Consider the following 15,174-nt stretch of genomic DNA (forward strand, 5'->3'; position numbering starts at 1 on the left):
CACCATGTATCTAGCTGCAGGCTATTAGCATTGGAGTGCCATAACATGCCATTATCACCTTGTATCTAGCAGCAGGCATTTAGCATTGGAGTGCTGTAACATACCACAATCACTATGTATCTATTGGCAGGCCATTAGCATTGGAGTGCCATAACATGCCATTATCACCTTGTATCTAGCAGCAGGCAATTAGCATTGGAGTGCTGTAACATACCACAATCACTATGTATCTATTGGCAGGCCATTAGCATTGGAGTGCCATAACATGCCATTATCACCTTGTATCTAGCAGCAGGCAATTAGCATTGGAGTGCTGTAACATACCACAATCACTATGTATCTAGCAGCAGGCAATTAGCATTGGAGTGCTGTAACATACCACAATCACTATGTATCTATTGGCAGGCCATTAGCATTGGAGTGCCATAACATGCCATTATCACCTTGTATCTAGCAGCAGGCAATTAGCATTGGAGTGCTATAATATGCCATTATGACCTTGTATCTAGCAGCAGGCTATTAGCATTGGAGTGCCATAACATGCCATTATGACCTTGTATCTAGCAGCAGGCTATTAGCATTGGAGTGCTATAATATGCCATTATGACCTTGTATCTATTGGCAGGCCATTAGCATTGGAGTGCTGTAACATACCACAATCACTATGTATCTATTGGCAGGCAATTAGCATTGGAGTGCTGTAACATGCCATTATCACCTTGTATCTAGCAGCAGGCAATTAGCATTGGAGTGCTGTAACATACCACAATCACTATGTATCTATTGGCAGGCCATTAGCATTGGAGTGCCATAACATGCCATTATCACCTTGTATCTAGCAGCAGGCCATTAGCATTGGAGTGCCATAACATGCCATTATCACCTTGTATCTAGCAGCAGGCCATTAGCATTGGAGTGCCATAACATGCCATTATCACCTTGTATCTAGCAGCAGGCAATTAGCATTGGAATGCTATAACATGCCATTATCACCATGTATCTAGCAGCAGGCCATTAGCATTGGAGTGCCATAACATGCCATTATCACCTTGTATCTAGCAGCAGGCAATTAGCATTGGAATGCTATAACATGCCATTATCACCATGTATCTAGCAGCAGGCTATTAGCATTGGAATGCTATAACATACAGTACCATAATCAGCATGTATCTAGCAGCAGGCTATTAGCATTGGAGTTCTAATCGCTAGGCCTCCCACCACTTTACACACTCCGTCTATTTATAAACCTCCACGGACACGCTTTCTCCATCAACTGTCATGATGTGATTATCCAGTCCCTCAGGCAATGGTTGAGGGGATTGTGATCTCTCCTTGTCGTCGGAAAGAGATACTCACCAAGGTTAATCATGTCAAAGTTCATTTGCACTGAGAATAGTCAATTCCCACGCAGCCACACCTGTGGGCCCCGGGTACTGTCAGTCAACGGTCGTCACGGTGACCAAGCAACAGACGACGAAAGGAAAGGAGACAGGGGCTGACTCCCAAATGTCCCCATATTCCCTATGGGGTATACTACTTCAGGCAAACCTGGTACAACCCTGGTACATAGGGAATAAGGTGCTGTTTGGGATGCAAAAAAGGAATCTAAGGAGGGGTGGAATCTAAGGAGGGGTGGAATCTAAGGGGATGGAATCTAAGGAGGGGTGGAATCTAAGGGGATGGAATCTAAGGAGGGGTGGAATCTAAGGGGATGGAATCTAAGGAGGGGTGGAATCTAAGGGGTGGAATCTAAGGAGGGGTGGAATTTAGGGGGATGGAATCTAAGGAGGGGTGGATTCTAAGGAGGGGTGGAATCTAAGGGGTGGAATCTAAGGGGATGGAATCTAAGGAGGGATGGATTCTAAGGGGATGGACTCTAAGGAGGGGCGGAATCTAAGGAGGGGTGGAATCTAAGGAGGGGTGGAATCTAAGGGGATGGAATCTAAGGGGGGTGGAATCTAAGGGCATGGAATCTAAGGAGGGGTGGAATCTAAGGGGATGGAATCTAAGGAGGGGTGGAATCTAAGGGGATGGAATCTAAGGAGGGGTGGAATCTAAGGGGTGGAATCTAAGGAGGGGTGGAATATAAGGGGATGGAATCTAAGAAGGGGTGGAATCCAAGGAGGGGTGGAATCTAAGGGGGGGGGTGGAATCTAAGGGGTGGAATCTAAGGAGGGGTGGAATCTAAGTGGTGGAATCTAAGGAGGGGTGGAATCTAAGGATGGGTGGAATCTAAGGAGGTGGAATCTAAGGAGGGACGGAATCTAAGGAGGGTGGAATCTAAGGAGGGTGTAATCTAAGGGGTGGAATCTAAGGAGGGGTGGAATCTAAGGGGTGGAATCTAAGGAGGGGTGGAGTCTAAGGAGGTGGAATCTAAGGGGGGTGGAATCTAAGGAGGTGGAATCTAAGGAGGGGTGGAATCTAAGGGAGGGTGGAATCTAAGGGGAGGTGGAATCTAAGGAGGGGTGGAATCTAAGAGGAGGTGGAATCTAAGGAGGGGTGGAATCTAAGGATGGGTGGAATCTAAGGATGGGTGGAGTCTAAGGGCACATGAACAGGGTAAACTCATCCCCAGAATAAACTCATCCCCAGGATAAACTCATCCCCAGGGTAAACTCATCCCCCTGGTAAACTCATCCCCAGGGTAAACTCATCCCCAGGCGATGAGCCGGCTGGCTCCTCATATACACTACATAGAGAACAGGGTAAACTCATCCCCAGAATAAACTCATCCCCAGGATAAACTCATCCCGAGGGTAAACTCATCCCCAGGCTATGAGCCGGCTGGCTCGTCATATACACTACATAGAGAACAGGGTAAACTCATCCCCAGGGTAAACTCATCCCCAGGCTATAAGCCGGCTGTCTCCTCATGTACACTACATAGAGAAAAGAGTCAACTCATCCCCAGAGTAAACTCATCCCCAGAGTAAACTCATCCCCAGGGTAAACTCATCCCCAGGATAAACTCATCCCCAGGGTAAACTCATCCCCAGGATAAACTCATCCCCAGGGTAAACTCATCCCCAGGGTAAACTCATCCCCAGGCTATGAGCCGGCTGGCTCCTCATATACACTACATAGAGAACAGGGTAAACTCATCCCCAGGGTAAACTCATCCCCAGGCTATAAGATATACACTACATAGAGAACAGGGTAAACTCATCCCCAGGGTAAACTCATCCCCAGAATAAACTCATCCCCAGGATAAACTCATCCCCAGGTTAAACTCATCCCCAGGCTATGAGCCGGCTGGCTCCTCATATACACTACATAGAGAACAGGGTAAACTCATCCCCAGGATAAACTCATCCCCAGGGTAAACTCATCCCCAGGATAAACTGATCCCCAGGGTAAACTCATCCCCAGGGTAAACTCATCCCCCTGGTAAACTCATCCCCAGGGTAAACTCATCCCCAGGGTATGAGCCGGCTGGCTCCTCATATACACTACATAGAGAACAGGGTAAACTCATCCCCAGAATAAACTCATCCCCAGGATAAACTCATCCCCAGGGTAAACTCATCCCCAGGCTATGAGCCGGCTGGCTCCTCATATACACTACATAGAGAACAGGGTAAACTCATCCCCAGAATAAACTCATCCCCAGGATAAACTCATCCCGAGGGTAAACTCATCCCCAGGCTATGAGCCGGCTGGCTCGTCATATACACTACATAGAGAACAGGGTAAACTCATCCCCAGGCTATAAGCCGGCTGTCTCCTCATGTACACTACATAGAGAAAAGAGTAAACTCATCCCCAGAGTAAACTCATCCCCAGAGTAAACTCATCCCCAGGGTAAACTCATCCCCAGGATAAACTCATCCCCAGGGTAAACTCATCCCCAGAATAAACGCATCCCCAGGATAAACTCATCCCCAGGCTATGAGCCGGCTGGCTCCTCATATACACTACATAGAGAACAGGGTAAACTCATCCCCAGGGTAAACTCATCCCCAGGCTATAAGCCGGCTGGCTCCTCATATACACTACATAGAGAACAGGGTAAACTCATCCCCAGGGTAAACTCATCCCCAGAATAAACTCATCCCCAGGATAAACTCATCCCCAGGTTAAACTCATCCCCAGGCTATGAGCCGGCTGGCTCCTCATATACACTACATAGAGAACAGGGTAAACTCATCCCCAGGATAAACTCATCCCCAGGGTAAACTCATCCCCAGGATAAACTCATCCCCAGGGTAAACTCATCCCCAGGGTAAACTCATCCCCCTGGTAAACTCATCCCCAGGGTAAACTCATCCCCAGGGTATGAGCCGGCTGGCTCCTCATATACACTACATAGAGAACAGGGTAAACTCATCCCCAGAATAAACTCATCCCCAGGATAAACTCATCCCCAGGGTAAACTCATCCCCAGGCTATGAGCCGGCTGGCTCCTCATATACACTACATAGAGAACAGGGTAAACTCATCCCCAGGATAAACTCATCCCCAGGGTAAACTCATCCCCAGGGTAAACTCATCCCCAGGGTATGAGCTGGCTGGCTCCTCATATACACTACATAGAGAACAGGGTAAACTCATCCCCAGGCTATAAGCCGGCTGTCTCCTCATGTACACTACATAGAGAAAAGAGTAAACTCATCCCCAGAGTAAACTCATCCCCAGAGTAAACTCATCCCCAGGGTAAACTCATCCCCAGGATAAACTCATCCCCAGGGTAAACTCATCCCCAGAATAAACGCATCCCCAGGATAAACTCATCCCCAGGCTATGAGCCGGCTGGCTCCTCATATACACTACATAGAGAACAGGGTAAACTCATCCCCAGGGTAAACTCATCCCCAGGCTATAAGCCGGCTGGCTCCTCATATACACTACATAGAGAACAGGGTAAACTCATCCCCAGGGTAAACTCATCCCCAGAATAAACTCATCCCCAGGATAAACTCATCCCCAGGTTAAACTCATCCCCAGGCTATGAGCCGGCTGGCTCCTCATATACACTACATAGAGAACAGGGTAAACTCATCCCCAGGATAAACTCATCCCCAGGGTAAACTCATCCCCAGGATAAACTCATCCCCAGGGTAAACTCATCCCCCTGGTAAACTCATCCCCAGGGTAAACTCATCCCCAGGGTATGAGCCGGCTGGCTCCTCATATACACTACATAGAGAACAGGGTAAACTCATCCCCAGAATAAACTCATCCCCAGGATAAACTCATCCCCAGGGTAAACTCATCCCCAGGCTATGAGCCGGCTGGCTCCTCATATACACTACATAGAGAACAGGGTAAACTCATCCCCAGGATAAACTCATCCCCAGGGTAAACTCATCCCCAGGGTAAACTCATCCCCAGGGTAAACTCATCCCCAGGGTATGAGCCGGCTGGCTCCTCATATACACTACATAGAGAACAGGGTAAACTCATCCCCAGGGTAAACTCATCCCCCTGGTAAACTCATCCCCCTGGTAAACTCATCCCCAGGATAAACTCATCCCCAGGGTAAACTCATCCCCAGGGTAAACTCATCCCCAGGATAAACAGGTAATGGTAGAACTGGAATATTAGGCTACACTATAATATATGCATACAGTATTGACTTAGTCCCCCTTTTAACAATACAAAGTAGAGCAGAGCAAGGAAGGGAATGAGAACAGAGAGAGAGAGAGAGAGAGAGAGAGAGAGAACTACATAATCCTATTTATGCAATTATATGCTTTCCAAATGGCACCCTATTGGTGGAAAGTAGTGCACTCTGAAAGGAAAAATAGGTCCCTTTGGAAGGCATTACAAGCTGTTGTTCTTCCTTCCTTTGTTTCCGCTCAGACACGGAGGTGAATTTCAATGGCGGATGATTAAAATGCATTTCGGAAAGCCAAATCGGAGGACATCTGTCATGTGAATAGCCCATATTATTCATTAAAAAAAACAATTAAATAAGCAAATGAAACAGCAAGGAAAATACCATTTTTAGCATGTTTGCTCATCCATAGCATGACAAAGAGTGTGTCACAAATGGCACCTTATTCCATGTAATCCCTATTGGCCCTGGTAGAAAGAAGTGCACTACAAAGGATACAGGGTGCCAGTTGGGGAGCACACCCCAAATATGCCATTGTTGGAGACTAATGAGATATGAAAGCTGTATTGGTACTGTAGAATGTACAGTGAATTAGGAAAGTATTCAGACCACTTGACGTTTTCCACATTTTGTTACTTTACAGCCTTATTCTAAAAGGGATTCAATTAATGTGTTTTTCCACATCAATCTACACAAAATACCCCATAATGACGAAGTGAAAACAGGCTTTTATAAATGTTTGCAAATGTATTATGAATAAAAAACAAAAATTCCTCATTTACATAACTATTCAGACCCTTTGTTATGAAACACGAAATTGAGCTCAGCTGCATCCTGTTATCATTAATCATCCTTGAGATGTTTCTACAACTTGATTGTAGTCCACCTGTGGTAAATGTATTTAATTGGACATGATTCGGAAAGGCACACACCTGTCTTTATAAGGTCCTACAGTTGACAGTGCATGTCAGAGCAAAAAAACAAGCAATGTGGTCAAGGCACAGATCTGGGGTAGGGTTACAACAAAATGTCTGCAGCATTGAAGGTCCCTAAGAACACAGTGGCCTCCATCATTCTTAAATGGAAGAAGTTTGGAACCACAAAGACTCTTCCTAGAGCTGGCCGCCCGACCTAACTGAGCAATTAGGGGTGAAGGGCTAGGGAGGTGACCAAGAGTCTGATGATCATGCTGACAGAGCTCCGGTTCTACTGTGGAGATGGGATATCCTTCCAGAAGTACAACCATCTCTGCAGCACTCAACCAAACAGGCATTCATGGTGGAGTGGCCAGACTGAAACCACTCCTCAGCAAAATGCACAACAGTCAGATTGGAGTTTGCCAAATGGCACCTAAAGGGCTCTCAGACCATGAGAAACAAGATTATTTGGCCTGAATGCCAAGCATCACGTCTGGAGGAAACCTGGCACCATCCCTATGGTGAAGCATGGTGGTGGCAGCATCATGCTGTGGGGATGTTTTTTTATGGTGGCGGCTGGAACTGGGAGAAGAGTCCGGATCGAGGGAAAGATGAATGGAGCAAAGTACAGAGAGATCCTTGATGAAAACCTGCTCCAGAGCGCTCAGGACCTCACACTGGGGCGAAGGTTCACCTTCCAACAGGACAACGGCTCTAAGCACACAGCCAAGACAACGCAGGAGCCTGGTCCCGATCAAACATCTCTGGAGAGACCTGAAAAAAGCTGTGCATCAAAGCTCCCCATCCAACCTGACAGAGCTTAAGAGGATCTGCACAGAAGAATGGGAGAAACTCCCCAAATACAGGTGTGCCCAGCTTGTAACATCATACCCAAGAATAACCAATGCTGTAATCGCTGCCAAAGTACTGCTTAATGGGACAGAAATACTTATGTGAATGTGATATTTCCATATTTTTTCTATGTCAATCTGCAAAAAGTTCAAAAAACCTTTTTTGCTTTGTCATTATGAGGTATGTGTGTAGATTAATGGGGGGGACTATTGAATCCATTTTAGAATAAATCTGTCACGTAACAAATTGTGGAAAAAGTCAAGTGGTCTGAATACTTTTCCGAGGGCTCTGTAAATATCGATTCTACCAAAGGAATTTTGTCTTATACAAACACAATACATCCTTGGAAACTTGGGAAACAGCTTTCTTTCCAATGTGATGTTCTTCAATACAAAATATTTGTTTCAGCGCTGCACAAACATACCTCATTTCCCTAATCAGCTAATCATCATGTTGTTGATTAGTTAAAGGGAAGGACTGAAGAAAACTCTGGGAATATACATTGGCTTATTATCATTCATTTCAATCTTCCAAGGCTGCCTGTGCCTGTGTGCCTCCCTTCAGCTCAGGGATGGAGGTGGGGGCCACAATAAAATCTGAACTCATCATGAGGGGCCGTACTTGCCCCTAATTGTAAAGCAATTCTTCTCATTTTGGGAAGAGAGTAACAAGAGCTGTTTGTCACCTATGTTCATGCTATTCTACACATGTTTTCCATAAGCTGGAGAGAAATCTTTGCAGTTTTTAATATGATATCTGAGTGAGACTGACTAACAACATCAATGGGGGCCCTCTGGGAGATAAATTTGACCACGATTACTATGAGGATATTGATCGGAGGGCGGTCAGCTCTAGCTGCACCTAGCCCAGTCCATCAGTTACCCAACAGGAAGTTAAAGCACAGAATTAATTCTTGTTTTTAAGAACATTGAGGCAGATTTCAATCTGAAAATCTTTCCCCACCTAACCCAAGTACAGTATAAAAATAGGTAAGGAAGGTAGCTGCCTAAGGATAACCTCAGTACGGCTGAAGAGGGATGCTGCACATATTCCACACAGATAATGCAGTCAGGGCGTTTAGCATTTCTGCCACGCCGGGGAGTGTGTGGACGCAAAACACCGGGCGCCGGCGGAAAATAAATCCCGATATGACAAACAACAACACACTGTTTGTTGTCTTTTGTCCAGTTCTAGCATGGCACACTGGGGCAGGGGTGAAATAGGGAGGGGGACAGGAGGAGAGGAGAGGAGAGGAGAGGGGGACAGGAGGAGAGGAGAGGAGAGGAGAGGAGAGGAGAGGAGAGGGAGAGGAGAGGAGAGGAGAGGAGAGGAGAGGAGAGGGGGGGACAGGAGGAGAGGAGAGGAGAGGAGAGGAGAGGAGAGGAGAGGAGAGGAGAGAGAGAGAGGAGAGGAGAGGAGAGGAGAGGAGAGGAGAGGAGAGGAGAGGAGGGGGGGACAGGAGGAGGGAGAGGAGAGGAGAGGAGAGGAGAGGAGAGGAGAGGAGAGGAGAGGAGAGGAGAGGAGAGGAGAGGAGAGGAGAGGAGAGGAGAGGGAAAAGTGTCATCTTTTTTTAGGAGGATAAAAACCCAATTCAGTGGGCGTGTTTCCATCAGGTATTGTTGACTCCTCAGAGAGATTCTGTCTGGCAGAAATAAGACCCACTTTTAGCTTTTCGAGCACCTAGAGTGCATACTTTACACCTGCAAATGAACCCAGATGACTGCACACTTGAAACCCCCTAGACACAGTTCCATTTAGTTCAGCAACAGTGAAGCTAACTCCAATCCAAAAGTGTTTGTATGGAATAATTTCTAAAAATGTCAAAGATCCTTTTACAAAAGTTAAAAGGTGGGATAAAATATAAATAAATAAAACACAGGAGAAGCCCATACCTACATCACACAGACACAGGAAACACTCTCAGATACATCACACAGCCACATTAAAGGAAAAGAGACAAAACAGTGAATAATCATGTCAATTTGAATTTCGAGTGAACTGTCGCTTTAAGAGACTAAAATGACAGAAATGACCCCAGAGAGAGGTCAAACTCCCCTGTTTCCAGGTCCTCTGTGTAAACTTGTTTCCAGACCAGTCAATGCCATTGATGTATATAAGCCCTGGTTTCCTGATGTATTGGCCAATGAGCGGCTCTGAAGACACATTTGTCGGCCATATTGGCACTTTCTTTTATTGTATAGATATGCACATTTTTGCTTCTATAGGGCTCACCTGTAAAATATTAATGGGTCTCGGAGTGCCTTCCCTGTCAAGATAAAGGACAAATAAAACGTAAAAAATAAAAGCAGTCCTCCATAACAATGAACGGAATTCTACAGTTTTCATAATTAAATGTTTTTTAGGACAAAATTACATGTATTTAATTATGTTTATGTAGTTGTAGTGGAGCCAGTAACATTTGGACATTCAATAAATTCTACTTTAAAGGAAAATGTTTCTATATATTCTTTTAATTTGGTATTTGTTTATTTATCTCACATAATATAATTAAAAAGTATCCATTCAGGTGTCTGTAATAGAATAAATGGAGCAAAACATAATACATTTCTATTGCTTTCAAAATATGTTTCATAATGGAGGGGGAGTTCCAAGATGGAGGTGTTTTATAATGGAGGGGGAGTTCCAAGATGGAGGTGTTTTATAATGGAGGGGGAGTTCCAAGATGGAGGTGTTTTATAATGGAGGGGGAGTTCCAAGATGGAGGTGTTTTATAATGGAGGGGGAGTTCCAAGATGGAGGTGTTTTATAATGGAGGGGGAGTTCCAAGATGGAGGTGTTTTATAATGGAGGGGGAGTTCCAAGATGGAGGTGTTTTATAATGGAGGGGGAGTTCCAAGATGGAGGTGTTTTATAATGGAGGGGGAGTTCCAAGATGGAGGTGTTTTATAATGGAGGGGGAGTTCCAAGATGGAGGTGTTTTATAATGGAGGGGGAGTTCCAAGATGGAGGTGTTTTATAATGGAGGGGGAGTTCCAAGATGGAGGTATTTTATAAGGGACTGACAGCACCCCCTGTCAAGTCATCTAGTGTATATGTAAATAATCAGTCAATACTAATGCCCAGGTAGGGCCTCTGTGTAACCCTGGCATCCCTGCTATGGCTATCATAGGCTGAGCCTGACCAATAGTGTTCCAATCATCTCCTTCATTAATACTCTCTGTAAGGCCATGTCCAATCAACAGATCTGTCCCACATGGCACCCTATTCACTATGTGCCATGGTCAAAATAGAGCACTATAGAGGTGAAACTATAGAGGACTGTTTCCAAAACGGGCGCTTGTATTCTGCGTTCTCCCATTCTTTCATGGTGTGATCTTCCAAGAACCGCTGAGAGATACTGTCTGGAACACAGAGCGCTACAAATCTGTTAAATTTGAAAAAATAATACGTTGTGACCTCTAATGGAAAACAGGAAATGGCATCATAACGCAGCCAGTGTCAAAAAACAGCTATCTTTTATGCTAGCTAGCTACGTCTGTTTACACTGCAGACAACGTAGCAGCGTGAACAACTAGCGCTAGCTACCCTAGAATAGGTCGATTTTACCTGATAAATAAATAAACGAGTAACAGAATACCCATACATATTATTAAATGCAGACAACGTAGCAGCGTGAACAACTAGCGCTAGCTATCCTAGAATAGGTCGATTTTACATGATAAATAAATAAACGAGTAACAGAATACCCATACATATTATTAAATGCAGACAACGTAGCAGCGTGAACAACTAGCGCTAGCTATCCTAGAATAGGTCGATTTTACATGATAAATAAATAAACGAGTAACAGAATAACCATCCATATTATTAAAGGACACTGACGATAGCGTGGTTTTCTATTTCACCTTATGCACTGATAACTAATATTGATAGGCGGTATGATGCAGTAGATCTAGATTACATTGCATATGCTACTTCATCCTAATGACTAATGTAAGCTACATTAATTGGATACAAAACAAACACTGGCATATTATAATGGATAACATGTCAAATTTAATTATATATGCATATCAAACAGCAATATATAGTATTATAGTATAGTATTATATTATATAATATTGTAATGTTGTTAATGACTTTCTCTCCTTGCAGTGGATAAGACATATGAACTACAACCCCCAGATGCCCCAGCCTCAATACCAGAACCCTGGGAAGATATCAACATGTCATTTAAATAATAATTAACCACTTTTATTGGTTTTCCTGTATCTGCATGAATTGTTAGAAAACAAACTCCACTGTACTGTTTGTACAGGATACACATGTTATACAACGTCCAACGAATACCTAACTTCCAAGTTCCTTCTGGACAATGCAACAACAATAAGAAATAATACCAGATAAGAATAGGAACATGAAGTGATAAAATAATACATTAACAGTAAAATAAAAATCAGAATATAATAATAATGGAATATAATAAACATTTTAGCATCTCAAGGAGATGAACCTCCAACATTCAAAACCGTGTTCAGTACAGATGTAAAATAGGATCTTAATTTGATCACCCTGTTGTAGGAGAGTTTTCCTGCAATGCAGGAGATGTAAAATGTGCAGTCTATGAGGTTTAAATCATATCAAATTGTAATTTGTCACATGCGCCGAATACAACAGGTGTAGACTTTAAAGTGAAAGCCTTACTTCTGAGCCCAAACAATGCAGAGTTCAAATGAAAATTAGCTAAATAAATATGATAAATAAAAGGAAAGAAAAAAGCTTCTGAAGTTTTTTAATTTCCACTTTGACATAGTTGTCTTGATTCCTTACTTGCCCTTACGAAAAATGCATCAACCCTTAAAAAAATGTAATTAAAATCCACATATATACATATATATAATATATAATAATAACATATATAATTAATAGAAATTTCATGTTGCTGCTGGATTATTTTCCTGCTTTAGCAAACTGGCTCAAATTAAGATCCTACATCTGTACATGATGGCAAACATTATTATTATTATTTTTTACAAAGGACAGGAGTTTACAGATTTTTGTTCCAGCCATTCAAATAATGATGGTCTTAATTGGGACGGCAGGTAGCCTAGTGGTTAGAGCGTTGGACTAGTAACCGAAAGGTTGCTAGATCAAATCCCCGAGCTAACAAGGTAAAATTCTGTCGTTCTGACCCTGAACGACAGACTGTCATTGTAAATAAGAATTTGTTCTTAACTGACTTGCTTAGTGAAATAAATAATAATTATAGACCAAAGACAAGCTTGGTAGGATTAAAAAACTTGCACACCCTGGGGCAGAAATCACCCATGTCTGTATACTAGAAGCTTTATAGAGAATAACATGTGTGTATTATACTTCTATCTTTTATCTATCACTGTTACTCAGGTAACACTTTAATTGACAACCAACGGCATAACCAAGAAATAATATGTCATATCAGCTGATATGGTCTTTACCATGAAATAATGTCATGTCAGCTGATATGGTCTTTACCATGAAATGATATGTCATATCAGCTGATATGGTCTTTACCATGAAATAATATGTCATATCAGCTGATATGGTCTTTACCATGAAATAATATGTCATATCAGCTGACATGGTCTTTACCATGAAATAATATGTCATATCAGCTGACATTAACTTGATCGGAGGGCAGTCTCCTCTCCTCTCCTCTCCTCTCCTCTCCTCTCCTCTCCTCTCCTCTCCTCTCCTCTCCTCTCCTCCCCTCTAACTGTCATAACCTCTCCTCTCCTCTCCTCTCCTCTCCTCTCCTCTCCTCTCCTCTCCTCTCCTCTCCTCTCCTCCCCTCTAACTGTCATAACCTGTTATAATAGGGTCATAACACTGTCATGACATGTTGTGACATACTGTAGGTTGTGTTATTTTAAGGCTGGTTATGACACCTACATAAGAGTGTCAAAACACACCACACAAGGAAAAACATTCCATTACATCACAGCCTCCTTATAGATTTTTTTAATTGACCATATTAAATGATCATTGTTATTGCGCACACATTGATGTCAGACATGCACCTGGGATGAATGTAGGAGCAGATTTCAGGAGCAGGACAAGACACCCTCTATTAGACTGATGACTGGGATGAATGTAGGAGCAGGACAAGACTGGGATGAATGTAGCAGCAGACTTCAGGAGCAGGACAAGACTGGGATGAATGTAGCAGCAGACTTCAGGAGCAGGACAAGACACCCTCTATTAGACTGATGACTGACATAAGGACATGTACGTGATAGGCCTATCTGCCTGATATGATTATGATGGTCATAATGGTTCATGACATTGTCATAAAGTGTATTTTCTACTAGTTGTTTAAAATATGATGAACAAAATATGATGAACAAAATATGATCAACAAAATATTGTAAAGTGTTCCATACAACAACAACAAAGGACTTAAGAAACAAACTTCCAAACAAAAGGAAACATTAATTAATGTGGGTTTTGAAACTCTTCTCATAACCAGCCATAAAATAACGCAATATAGGTCACAACAGGTGTAAATATATAGGTCACAACAGGTGTAAATATATAGGTCACAACAGGTGTAAATATATAGGTCACAACAGGTGTAAATATATAGGTCACAACAGGTGTAAATATATGGGTCACAACAGGTGTAAATATATAGGTCAAAACAGGTGTAAATATATAGGTCACAACAGGTGTAAATATATAGGTCACAACAGGTGTAAATATATAGGTCACAACAGGTGTAAATATATAGGTCACAACAGGTGTAAATATATAGGTCACAACAGGTGTCAATATATAGGTCACGCCAGGTGTAAATATATAGGTCACGACAGTTGGAAATATATAGGTCACAACAGGTGTAAATATATAGGTCATGACAGTTGGAAATATATAGGTCACAACAGGTGTAAATATATGGGTCACAACAGGTGTAAATATATAGGTCAAAACAGGTGTAAATATATAGGTCACAACAGGTGTAAATATATAGGTCACAACAGGTGTAAATATATAGGTCACAACAGGTGTAAATATATGGGTCACAACAGGTGGAAATATATAGGTCACAACAGGTGGAAATATATAGGTCATGACAGTTGGAAATATATGGGTCGTGACAGTGTTATAACAGTGTTACGACCATATTATGGTGGGTTAGGTCAGCCGTTATGACATATTATGACATGGTTATGACCGTGTCATAATGGTTTATGACACTGGGTGTCAAGTAAAGTGTTTCCTGTGACTAAACTCCTGGGGTAGGTTGATTTTCCAGGAGGACGAGAAGTTCCCCATGTTCTGTACATCTGTCTGGGTGGACGGGATGAGTTTCAACCTGGGGAGAACAGGACAGATGGCCACAGGGCGGGGGGAAATGAACCTCACTGCTAAAATGTTAGTGATGGTTCAAGTTGCTGAGAATCACAACTACCTTTAATAATGTACAGGTATCTAGCATCGCTCATCTCATATGTAAAAACTGCACTCCACACTTTTCTACGGTAGCTTAGTTTTCATTTTGTGTTTTTTTTTGGTTGTTGAAGTAAATGCACATGTTTTGTCTATTAGTTTCCTTGATCAAACAATCAAAGTATATAATTTCCCAGAGTTCCTGCAACAGTAAGACAGTTACAAAACCAACTGTGAAATGTGTTCCCATATCCTCCATACAAGTATTGAATGGATTAGATAAACAGAAGCCAGATAAATTGTATACCTTATAAAGAGGTAAGATAAATAGTAGATCAACTCTATAGATAGGAGAGATACAGAGTACATTCACTTTTTAGTGTATATAATGTAGGTGAAGAGAGGGAACACACGACAGCATCGGGGAATGCAGTTTTTAAGAATTAACACCTATGCCAA

General features: G+C 42.7%; 1 protein-coding gene across 1 annotated transcript in view; it reads right to left on the reverse strand.

Annotated features, from left to right (window-relative positions):
- Positions 1-15,174, reverse strand: part of csmd2 (CUB and Sushi multiple domains 2) — a 726,975-nt gene that overhangs the window by 676,854 nt on the left and 34,947 nt on the right. The gene's annotated exons all lie outside the window — the stretch shown is intronic.

Source organism: Oncorhynchus nerka, linkage group LG7, assembly GCF_034236695.1.
Source record: "Oncorhynchus nerka isolate Pitt River linkage group LG7, Oner_Uvic_2.0, whole genome shotgun sequence".
Taxonomy (NCBI): domain Eukaryota; kingdom Metazoa; phylum Chordata; class Actinopteri; order Salmoniformes; family Salmonidae; genus Oncorhynchus; species Oncorhynchus nerka.